The sequence below is a fragment of the Glycine max genome, chromosome 5 (assembly GCF_000004515.6).
Source record: "Glycine max cultivar Williams 82 chromosome 5, Glycine_max_v4.0, whole genome shotgun sequence".
Taxonomy (NCBI): domain Eukaryota; kingdom Viridiplantae; phylum Streptophyta; class Magnoliopsida; order Fabales; family Fabaceae; genus Glycine; species Glycine max.
The window spans coordinates 9,488,911-9,501,992 of NC_038241.2; the positions used below are offsets into that span (position 1 = coordinate 9,488,911).

Here is a 13,082-nt window from a genome sequence, read left to right on the forward strand (position 1 = left end):
CAAGCCATCTATAGAGAAACAAGTCTGGGGGTTCTTGGGAGGTTAATTACATCGCTAGATTCATATCACAGTTAACTGCCACTTGTGAGCCTCTTTTCAGTTTGCTGTTGAAGAATCAGTCTGTTAAGTGGGACGATGATTGTCAGGTAGCATTTGAGAGAATTGAACGGTGTTTGATGAGTCCTCCTGTGCTCGTACCACTAGTTCCTGGAAGACCTATTATTTTGTACATGACAGTGTTAGATGAGTTGATGGGGTGTGTGCTGGGGCAACATGATGAATATGGAAAAAAAAGAATGAGCCATTTATTACTTGAGCAAGAAATTCACAGCATGCGAGATGAACTACATGTTACTAGAAAGGGCATGTTGTGCCTTGGCATGTGCGGCTCACCGTTTGGGGCAGTATATGTTGAGTTATACTACTTGGTTGGTTTCCAAAATGGATTCAGTCAAGTACATTTTTGAGAAGCCCGGTCTTACTGGGAGAATGGCCTTATTGCAGGCTTTGTTGTCAAAATTCGATCTTGTTTATGTCACTCAAAAAGCAGTAAAAGGGAGCGCCTTGGCAGATTATCTAGCTCAACAACCCATAAATGATTATCTGCAAATGCATCTAGAATTCCTTGACGAGCACATCATGGCCATGTTTGAGGAAGAGGTTGAGGATGAAGACAAATAGAAGTGGATTGTGTGGTTTGATGGTGCGTCTAATGCATTAGGTCATGGAATTGGGGGCAGTGTTGGTTTCCCTAGATAAATAATGTCTGCCTTTCATGACTAAATTATGTTTCGATTATACAAACAATATGGAAGAATATGAAACATGCGCCCTAGGAATTCGAGCAACAATCGACTTTAGGGTTAAGTTGCTCAAAGTGTACGGGGATTCAGTGTTGGTAATTCATCAGTTGAGAGGCGAATGGGAAACCAGAGCCATAAGTTGATATCTTATCAGGCTTACATAAAGGAATTGATGGAAATCTTTGATGATATATCATTTCATCACATTCCCAGAGAGAAAAACCAAATGGTTGATGCTCTTGCCACTCTATTGTTCATGTTCAAAATAAGCCTTCACGAGGATTTGTCGTGCATAGACATCAAATGTCACATTAAGCTTGCACATTGTTTCTTGATAGAAGAAGAGAAGGATGGTAAACCTTGGTATTTCGATATCAAATGATACATCAAGGACAAGGATTACCCACCCGAGGTCTCTGACAATGACAAAAGGACATTACGGAGGTTGGTGGTCAGTTTCCTTCTGAGTGGGGATGTCCTATACAAAAGAAACCATGATATGGTTTTGCTCCGGTGTGTGAATGCAAATGAGGCTGAACATATACTAATGGAGGTGCATGAAGGATCCTTTGGCACCTATGCCAATGGACATGCCATATCTCGAAAGATTTTGAGGGCTGGGTATTACTGGATCACCATGGAGAATGATTGTTGTGTTCACGTGAGGAAATGCCATAAGTGCCAAACCTTTGCAGATAATGTTATTGCTCCACCCATACCATTGAATATGTTGTCAGCACCATGGTCATTCTTGATGTGGGGCATAAACGTGATTGGGGCTATCAAACCTAAGGCTTTGAATGGGCATTGTTTCATCTTAGTCGCCATTGATTACTTCACCAAATGGGTGGAAGCGGCCTCATATGCTAACATGACTAGGAATGTAGTGGTTAGATTCATCAAGAAAGATATAATTTGTAGATATAAGTTACCCAGAAAGATATTCAACAATAATGCCACCAATTTGAACAACAAAATGATGAAGGAGATGTGTGAGGATTTCAAGATCCAACACCATAATTCGACACCTTATCGGCCCAAGATGAATGGGGTAGTTGAGGCTGCCAATAAAAATATCAAGAAGATCATTTAGAAGATGATATTGTCATACAAAGATTGGCATGAAATGCTACCATTCGTATTGCATGGTTATTGAACTTCTATACACACTTCTACTGGGGCAACCCCATTCTCTTTGGTGTATGGGATGGAAGTTGTGCTCCCTTTTGAGGTGGAGATTCCTTCTTTGAGAATTCTAGCAGAGTCAAGATTGGAAGAAGCAAAATGGGCTCATGCACATTTAGACCAGTTAAATCTTATTGAGGGAAAGAGATTAGCTTCCATGAGTCATGGGCGACTATATTAGAGCAGAATGAAAAGTGCATTCAACAAAAGGGTGTGCCTGCGTGAGTTCAGCAAGGGGGATCTTGTTTTAAAGAAAGTATCACATGTTAAGAAAGATCATCAAGGGAAATGGGCCCCGAACTATGAAGGACCTTTTATGGTAAAGAAGGCTTTCTTGGGTGGAGCAGTGTTACTCATGAACATGGATGATGAAGAGCTACCTTCGCTTGTGAATTCTGATGTTGTCAAGTGATACTATGCATGATACTTGGGGCACTTTGAAGGCTCGTTGTTTGGGTCTCTTCGAGGACTCATTAGGATCTTCATGTCTTAGGCTATCATTGCAAACAATAATTGCAACGTTATTAAATATGGATTGATGTTTTGTATCTCTCCCTCTTATGTGTGTCTTTTGCATTTTTTTATTTTATTTTTCGCTAGGTATGAACAAAACACTTGGTTAATTGTTGTGTTAAATGAATATTCAATACAAACATGCATGTGATTGCATCTTATCATCTCTAAAAGTTTTGCAAAAAAATGAAGAGTCATTTGGGTTATGATAGGCACCACGCATGAGCCTTGAGTAAACCTAGGGGCAGATAGGAAAAGCAGTGTGAGCATTTCATAGATATTTTAAACACTTGCATGTTAACATTCTTTTTTTCAAGGCATTAGAGCATATGCCAACATATGTTGAGTCCATGATCGGATTTGTTCGTAATCAAAGAAAAGGAATTATGGAGGATGAGGTGGTGAAGCCTCAGCCACAACCATAGCGTTCGACTAAAGACGTTAAAGAAGTGCTCTTGGGAGGCAACCTAGTATTTCTGAACTTTGCTTTTTAAAATTTTATGTCTTATACTCCCTATTACGAGTTTGTGATGTTTAATTTCCTTTTTTTAAAGCTATCTTTGTTGATTTTTTTTAGGATTTATACTTAATTATTACGGGATTATAACCCCTTTTTTAAAAAAATTAATTAAATTAAAAAAAGGAGGATGAAATCAGATTTCACCATCACCTTCATATCACACTTCCTCTTCTTCCTTCAGAAAGCCTCTTCCCTTTCTCCCAAAGCTCGCCCAAGCTACTTTATTTTCATCAAAATTCTTCATTTTGCACACACCACTCGATCCCATTCAAGTAAGTATCACACCTCCATCTAATTTTACATTTTTCTTGTAATATTTGGCGTTTTGGTTGTTGCTTTCTTTCCAATGGTTTGTAAGATGATTTGTATATGAACGAATGATCAAAACACTCAAATTGGTGGTTGTGCTAGATGGCTCTAGGCCTATCCATGATCTTTTTACGAATTTGCATGTCATGCTTGCTCTTTATCCCCCATTTTGCATGTGGCAACACATGCACACCAAGTGTTTGATGAAATGCCACAATGGTTAGACTATGTTCTCTTTTAAGTTTTGAATTTAGCCATTTAATTAGGTATGATATCAACTCAAATTGATAATTTACATAGGGCTGTGAATTGAATTGATAAAATTATTTGAGTTGTTAATGGGAAAGTAAACTTGATAGGTTTGAATCACCATCTTTTTCTTGTTAAAATTGGAGCACTTAGGTGGATTAAATATGTGCTTAATGTTGTTTTGGATTTGTGTTTTAAGGTTGTTATGGAGTGAACTTGTTAACATATTAGCTTCTTGATTTCTAAAAAATAAATTAAATATTATATATATATATATATATATATATATATATATATAAATTAAAAAGAGAAAGAAAAAAATTCAATGGCTAGCTATTCTTTGAAAAATAAAATTATGCTAAGATTCTAGTTCAATTTGTCTTTGTCACAGTCGTCGATGGCCTCGAAGAAACTTTCTTCTAAAAGAGCTAGGAAAACAACTACAGGAGAAGGATCTAGTACAGTCCACCTATAGAAATCGATTTTGATGGACACCGCTTTCAAAGTGAGGAGCATCAGTGCCGCTTTGAAGTGATTAAAGATTGGTCTTTTCTCAAAGAAAGACGGGTCCAGCTAGATGAGGGTGAGTATAAGGAATTTCAGGCAGAAATTGCTAAGAGGCATTGGACACAACCGGAAGAGCCCATGACTAAATATGATCCTAAAGTAGTCATGGAGTTTTATGCAAATGCCTAGCCTACTAAAGAAAGAGTCATGGATAAGCGTTCTAGAGTGTGGGGCCAATGGATTCCCTATGACACAGATGCTATCAACCAATTCTTAGGGCATCCATTGATCTTAGAAGAGGAACAGTGATGCGAATACACTGAGAGAAGAAGCCAATTTGTAGGTTTTGATGAAGAGACCATAGGTCAGCTACTTTGCTCCCCCGGACACAATTTTGTACGAAGCGTAGCAGGGAAGCGGGTGCGAATCATGCACACTAGCATGACTACTCTGACTCAAATTTGGATGACTTTTCTACTCAGTAACATCCATCTGAGTGACCACAACTTTGATCTCACACTATGAAAATGTCAACTGGTCTACAACATTATGACGCAAATCAATGTTCATGTGACATAACTCATCTCAGATGTCATCCATCAGTTTGTAGGCATTGCACCTCCTACAAACTCAGTGCACTCAGAAAAGTCCCACAGAGCACCAGGATTTCCTACATTGATTATAGGTCTGTGCCAATTCTATGGAGTACCGGTCATGCCGACGAAGCTCATCTGACCTCCCATTAACAGGTCATTTATTGAAAAATATTACATGCCAAGGTAGGTACAACAATCATGGCAAGATCAGCAGACACACCACCGCCACCTCCACATCAACCACCATCCTTGGAGTCCATCTCAGCCCACATGCAAAGGATGGAACTCCAAATGCACACATACATGCGACATTTGGCTGATCAGCGGGCAACAAATCATAGAGGCCAGATGCAGCTAAATGACATCTTCTACCATTATACACTGCACCAACATTGCTAGGATCCTAACCCTTACCCTTGGCCTACTCCCAGGCATTTTAGAGCCATTGTTGCATGGCCTAGAGACAGGCCTAATTTTCAGGATGAGGTAGGACCTGTAGATGCTCAAGGAGCTACCCAAGGAGACGAAGGTGGAGCTGAGGATGATGGAGAAATGGTAGATTTGCTTGATTACTTTATTGGAGGAGGTTGAGCTCCCCGACCATGATCTTTTAAATTTGTGAACTTGTCTTTATCTTATTTATTTGCTTTTAGTACTTTGTTACATTATTTATTGTGGTGATTGTTCTAGAAAAAAAAAGCTTACGCAAGGTTATTTTTGATTAATTTGCAAACTTTGATGTTCTGATGGTGTAATCATAGATTATAACTGTTTCTGGGACTCAAACCATTTCATTTCTTGAACCTAACATGTTTTTGAAAGAATCAACAACCAGTACCCTTTGAAAATTTTGTAGATCAAAACACGAAAAAAGGGTTTTTGAAAAAAATATTAAGGATAAAAATAATGAAGGACTTTCCCAAATACCAAATGGACTCAGATGTTTTTGCATGGACTTGCATCAAAATGCTGATTTAATCTGAATATGGAAACAGGCCCTAAGCTTTAGTGACTTTGTGTGACCACAAATTTTATAATGAGTGTCCTCATGCATATGTTCTATAATTGGTTTTGCATGAATTTCTAATTGTCATAACATATGATTCATGGAGGTGATCTGGGCATTCTTTCTTTCTTTACATTTTTTAGCCATTGGCCAAATAGTTATCTCAATGTACATTATTTTTGTCATTTGCAAGCCCCTTTGAGGTAGACACTTGATATTTTATTGAAACACTAACCTAAGATGAAAGTTTCCTACCTTACCTTAAGATAGGAGAGCATGGATGTTTTTGTTGGAGATTTCTATCATTTAGTGGCTAGTTGTGGTTATTGAAGGAAATTAAATATTTATCAGAAAAGAAAGAAAAAAAAATGATGACTTGGTCAAAACAAGAAAGGATAGGAGGCGATCACTCATTTAAGTTACTAGCTAGATCTTTATGTCTACTCTCCTATTCTCAAGATATGTTTGAGTACCCCCAAAAAAAACCCAAAGCACAGAAAGCCAAAATTTCCTACAGGTTCGACCTTAAAAAAGACCTAATGATCCATAATGATTATGCGCATTATCCTTGATTTGCTGGGAAATGACTTGCAAAATTAATTTATGACATATTTGGAATTGAGATGAAACACTTGCTTGTGTGAAGTTTTATACACCTTTGAGAGGTTTTCCTCTATTTGATTGAATCCAGTGTTTCTTTTGATGTTCTTTAGAAATAAAATGTGAAATGATCTTAATCTCATTCTTGGTTATGAGAATTCTATCCTTGTGCTTTCATTCCTCATTGTTGTTTTTTTAGAAAAATGTTGTGCTGATCGGTTTTGGGGTTTGGTTCTTTACCAAGCATGTTCATATCTATTGAAGCATATTTGCTTTGTTCTCGTACGATTGTCATTTATATTCTTTTCTTCCAAGTGGTGAAATAAAGGCCTCAATGTCTTTTGTCTTTAAGCTTTGTAAAGACTTCAATGTCTTATGCTTTATGATTTACAAGGCTTCAATGTCTTATGTTTTTACAATTTTCAAAGACTTCAATGTCTTCTGCTTTTATCTTTCAAGGACTCAAACATCCTCTGTCTTTATCTTTCATAGGACTCAATGTCATCATCTTTATGTTTTCATAGGACTCAACGTCCTTAGTCTCTATTTTTATGCTTTCAAAGACTTTAATATCTTTTTTTTATGCTTTCAAGACTTCAATGTCTTCTATTTTTATGCTTTGCAAGACTTCAATGTCTTCTATTTTTTATGCTTTACAAGACTTCAATGTCTTTTGTTTTTATGCTTTACAAGACTTTATTGTCAACGTCCTCTGCTTTTATGCCCTATAGGACTTCAGTGTCCTCCATTTTATGTTTTATAGGACTTCAAGGTCCTCTGTTTGGTGTTACAGGACTTGGAGGTCCTTTTTGTTTTTTCGATTTCACTTATTTTGTTTTCCCTGGAGTCTGGTTTTGAATAGCCAGATCGTTTGAATGAAATTAGTGACATTATCTTTACTTATCTTTTATTTTTAATAAAAGATGAGTAAAGAGGGGTAACTGTCAGACCCTAATTTCATTCGGGTATAATACTTTTATCATTCAGATATGATGTTTTGATCATTGCTAATCGAATTTCGGTGTTTGGCACCAGTTGCAGCGCAAGGACAAGGGGTCGCTTAGGGTTTAATGGTTGATTGTCAAATTCAGAAACAAAAAGCCATAAGGAAAGGGGGAAAATGGTCATTTCCAAGAATTTTCAAGACCTAAACTCACCTAGACTAGCATCTGACTCGCCTAGGCCATGAAATTTCTTCAGCCCTAAGCAAGCCACTTGCTTGGGTGAGCTCCAGCTTGCCCAAGCCAGCTTCCCTTGTACCAAATGGCCTTTACCTATAAATAGCCATGCATGGGAAAGGTTGAGGGGTTCTAAAAACTGAAAAAAGAAAGGAAAAATGCAGAAAGGAGAAAGAGAAGAAGAAAAAAGATAAGTTGAGGCGCTGGCGAATCGAACCATGGATCATTTCCTACACTCGATTAAAGGCTATCGTCCCTTGTGACAGGCGCATGGGCTCAAAATACCTTCCCTATGTGTAAATAACTCCCGAACCCTTCTTTTCAAAATTCGCAGACCTCTTTTGGTTTTTCTAACATTTTCCTTGAATAAACGTTGGTGGCGACTCCGATACGTTTTCCACTTAGAAGATGCCTTTCTTTCATGCTTTTTTTCTTTATTTTCTTCCACCGTCCTTGATGTGCCATCATTTTCTTCTATTTTCTAAACCCTTTTTGCACCATTTTAATTACTGATTGGTCTTAATTGTCAATTAATCAGGCAGTTTTATTATTTGGGCTCATTTAGCTAATTTGATGTTTTTAATCTAATTTCAGGAATTAATGAAGCATTGGGCTTAATCCGGATTTTGGTTATGGACTTGAAGAGGGCAAATTAAGAAGCGCTTACCTTAGTTAATTAGGAAATTTTGCAATTTTATTTTATGTTGTTCAGTGTTTATTTCGTTTTGGGCCAGAGTATTGTAATAGGGGCCAGTGACTTTGAGTGACTCTTTTTAAATAGCAGCCTTGGGATTCGTGCAAGGCTATTCTGTTATGCTATTCATTATTCAGAGCTTTTGTTTTAGGGTTTTCGTTTTTCTGCTTTGATGCTACTGTTCACGTAATGCAATTTTACGTTTTCTGCTTCTAATTACAATTTCGTTCTTGCTTCTTCTTCTACTCTCATTTACGTTTCTGTTCCATTTACATTTCTGTTCATTTACGTTTTTGTTCATTTACGTTTTTGCTTCATGTTTCATTTGCGTTTTCTGTTTGAATCCATGGAAAGCTAGATTTTCTGGTGTTGTTTCCTTTTGAGGACGAAGCCCAACTTTCTTTGAGGTTTCGCTTGTAATGTGGTTTCCTGGCAGTTCTCCCTTCACCAGTATCCCAAATTCGTGAATATTAATCAGTGCACGCTTCGTGTTCGATTTATTGCCTCTGAGCCTAACTTGCGTTCATGCTTAATGGACGAAGGGCTAACTGGTGTATGCGGTGCCTAATCACGTATTGAAAACCCTAAGTTGATTTTCACTTAGTAAATTGAAATAGGGTTGGATTAAGTGGTTGACTGTTAGGGACGAATTCTCCATAACCCAGGATAAGAGAATGGCTTCTGAATCAGAGGAAACAACCCATTTTTAATATTAGTAGTTTCGTATTCCAGTTTACTTGTTCTGCTCTTTAATCACAAAACAAACAAACCCCCCCAATCGTTACTGTTACTGCAAGTATATTATGAACATTTGGTTTGTCACTGCTCGTTGGGAAACAACCTAGGATCACTTCCTAGTTACTGCATTTTCATGTTTATTTGATTCGGGTACGGCCTCGATCAAATTTGGCGCCGTTGCCGGGAAGCAGTGTCCAAAGGTTCATAATAGCTAGCGTTGTGTGTTTAATTCTTTCGTGTTTTATGTTTAATTGTTAGTATTGTGTTAGTATGTGTGTTAGTGTCGTTTAGTATCTTGATATTTTGTTTAGTGTGTGTTCTGTTTCAGTTTTCCTATTGAGCGCTTCCCCTGTTTCAGTTTTGGGTGTTTTGCTGTGAATAGTGTTTTGCGACGGACTTAGTGACCATTTCTGCTTGCGGCAAAACAAAGTAGTAGTAGAAATCCCTTAGCGACGGATTTTAGCGACCACCCATGCTGAATTATTTGTGATTTTTTGTTTTAGTAGCTAGGGTTGTTATTTTTGGCTGAATTTTTTTTGTGGTAACTTCTTTTAATCCATATTTTGTGGGAAAAATAGCTAGAGCCTTTAGTTTGGTCAGATTTGAAAGTTCCAAAAAAGTAGCAAATTTTGTGTTTGTCAAAACTTCAAACGGCCATAACTTTTGGTCCGGTTATCAGAATCGCAATTATTATATATGCATTTGGGGTAGAAAAAAATTTCCTATGCTGTGGCTGCCTGCCATAGGCCGGCTGAGGTCTCCATCGTCCAAAAAAAGCGATTCTGTCAAAAGTTTTTTATTTTTCAAGTTTTATTCACTTATTTTTCTTAACCTACCAATTTTAGCTTTCATAGTTAGACTTTGAATTTTTGTCTGAAATTTTTTGTGCTATCTTCTCATCATTTTATAAGGTTGCTCACAAAATTTCAAGTCATTTGGATATCATTTGAGGGTAGCTGTAGTTCAAACCTACACCTTTATTTACATGACAAGGCAACTAGTTGTGTGCATGCTGAATGTAGTGTATGACTAGAGGCAATCCATCTGACTTACAACCCTTTGACCCTGAGATAGATAGTACATTTCATAGATTAGTTAGGCATCATCTTATACCTTTTGATCATCCTGAGCATTCCATTACTGGTGAATCTGTGCATTTTGTTATTGGTGATTTTGAACATCCTGATTTGGAGCATTATAATTTTGAGCATTCTGATTCTGAGCATTCTGATTTTGCACATTCTGAGAACATGGCACAACCTCCACCCCGTGAGAGGACTCTAAGGGAAATGGCTGCACCTGATTTCACCTACGAAAGCTTGTGCATCTAATACCCTGATGAGGATGTCCCATATGTTCTTAAAACTGGACTGATTCATTTGCTTCCAAAGTTTCATGGCCTTGCAGGTGAAGACCCGCACAAACATTTGAAGGAATTTCATATTGTATGCTCCACCATGAAACCCCCAGATGTCCAAGAGGATCACATATTTCTGAAGGCTTTTCCTCATTCATTAGAGGGAGTGGCAAAGGACTGGCCGTATTACCTTGCTCCAAGGTTCATCACGAGCTGGGATGACCTTAAGAGAGTATTCTTAGAAAAAATTTTCCCTGCTTCCAGGACCACAGCCATCAGGAAGGATATCTCAGGTATTAGACAACTTAGTGGAGAGAGCCTGTATGAGTACTGGGAGAGATTTAAGAAATTATGTGCCAGTTGCCCCCACCATCAGATTTCAGAGCAGCTTCTTCTCCAATATTTTTATGAAGGACTCAGTAATATGGAGAGAAGTATGATAGATGCTGTCAGTGGTGGAGCCCTTGGAGACATGACTCCTGCTGAAGCCAGAAATTTAATTGAGAAGATGGCTTCCAACTCCCAGCAGTTTAGCGCTAGAAATGATGCCATAGTCATTAGAGGAGTGCATGAGGTAGCTACAAACCCATCTGCATCATCTGAAACTAAGAAGCTTGAAGGCAAACTGGATGCATTGGTTAACTTGGTAACCCAGCTGGCCTTGAATCAGAAATTTGTTCCTGTCACAAGGGTTTGTGGTTTGTGCTCCTCAGCAGCAAAATCAACCACAGCCGAACAATTATGACCTCTCCAACAACATATACAACCCTGGATGGAGGAATCACCCTAACCTCAGATGGTCCAGCCCTCAGCAACAACAACAGCAGCCTGCTCCTTCCTTCCAAAATGCTGCTGGCCCAAGCAGACCATATATTCCTCCACCAATCCAACAACAGCAACAACCCCAGAGCTTGACTAATCAGATGGGACAATTAGCTACACAATTGAATCAACAACAGTCCCAGAATTCTGACAAGCTACCTTCTCAAGCTGTCCAAAATCCCAAAAATGTCAGTGCCATTTCATTGAGGTCGGGAAAGCAGTGTCAAGGACCTCAACCCGTAGCACCTTCCTCATCTGCAAATGAACCTGCCACACTTCACTCTACTCCAGAAAAAGGTGATGACAAAAATTTACCTAACAATTTCTGTGCAGGTGAATCTTCTTCCACAGGTAATTCTGATTTGCAGAAGCAGCACATTCCCCCTCTTCCATTCCCTCCAAGAGCAGTTTCCAACAAAAAAATGGAAGAGGCAGAGAAAGAGATCTTGGAAACGTTTAGAAAAGTAGAGGTAAACATACCTCTGTTGGATGCAATAAAGCAAATTCCAAGATATGCCAAATTCTTGAAGGAGTTGTGCACTAATAAGCGGAAGCTTAAAGGAAGTGAACAGATTAGCATGGGCAGAAATGTCTCCGCATTGATTGGTAAATCTGTCCCTCAAATTCCTGAAAAATGCAAAGATCCAGGTACATTCAGCATACCTTGTATTATAGGGAATAGTAAGTTTGACAATGCCATGCTAGATTTAGGAGCTTCTGTTAGTGTTATGCCTCTGTCTATTTTTAATTCTCTATCTCTAGGCCCCTTGCAGTCAACTGATGTGGTAATTCATTTAGCTAATAGAAGTGTTGCCTACCCTGTTGGTTTCATAGAAGATGTCTTAGTTAGAGTTGGTGAACTGATTTTTCCTGTTGATTTTTATATTTTGAATATGGAAGATGGATTTTCTCAAGGATCAGTTCCCATCATTCTAGACAGACCCTTTATGAAAACTGCTAGAACTAAGATAGATGTTTATGCAGGCACACTGTCCATGGAGTTTGGTGATATAACTGTTCATTTTAATATTCTGGATGCTATGAAATACCCATCTGAAGATCTTTCTGTATTTCGTGCTGAAATAATTGATCATGTTGTTGATGAATACATGACTGATCTTTATTCTAATCTGCATGCCTCTCACTGTTCATGCATTGAGTCTGAAATTGTACTTGATCATATGTCTGAATTTGATGCTGAGAGTGAATCTGAGAGTGATATTGATTGCATGCCTGGTGGTGGTGTTTTACCTCTTGAGATTGATTTTATAAAGTCAGATAGGACTAACCATGTTTCAAGAAGTACACATACCTCTGACTTTCTTTATGAGGTAAAGGCTGAGAAACCATCTCCTTCTACCATTGTCCAGCCGACCACACCAGAATTGAAGCCTCTGCCATCAAATTTAAAATATGCTTACTTGGATGATAGCAAGAGTTTTCCAGTGATTATATCTTCCTCCCTTGCTGATGAGCAAGAGGAGAAGTTGTTGTCAGTTCTCAAGAAGCATAAGAAGGCTATAGGCTGGACCTTGGCGGACATTCCTGGTATTAGCCCATCCACATGTATGCATCAAATAAATTTAGAGGATGGAGCTAAACCAGTAAGACAGCCACAGAGAAGACTCAACCCGGTAATTCTTGATGTAGTGAAGAAGGAGATAACCAAGCTTTTGCAAGCTGGGATCATTTATCCTATCTCCGACAGCCAATGGGTGAGTCCCGTCCAGGTAGTCCCGAAGAAAACCGGCCTCACAGTGATCAAAAATGAGAAGGAGGAGCTAATTTCTACTCGGGTGCAGAATAGTTGGAGAGTCTGCATTGACTATAGGAGGTTGAACCAGGTTACCAAAAAGGACCATTTTCCCCTGTCATTCATTGACCAGATGCTTGAACGCCTGGCAGGTAAATCCCACTACTGTTTCCTTGATGGTTTTTCTTGTTATATGCAAATTACTATTGCTCTTGAGGATCAGGAAAAGACCACATTCACCTGCCCCTTCGG

General features: G+C 38.5%; 1 non-coding gene across 1 annotated transcript; it reads right to left on the reverse strand.

Annotated features, from left to right (window-relative positions):
* Positions 1 to 10,526: 10,526 nt before the first annotated feature.
* Positions 10,527 to 10,633, reverse strand: LOC113001773 (small nucleolar RNA R71). Its single transcript, XR_003267259.1, has one exon. It is a non-coding gene; the product is annotated as a small nucleolar RNA R71 (small nucleolar RNA).
* Positions 10,634 to 13,082: the final 2,449 nt, after the last annotated feature.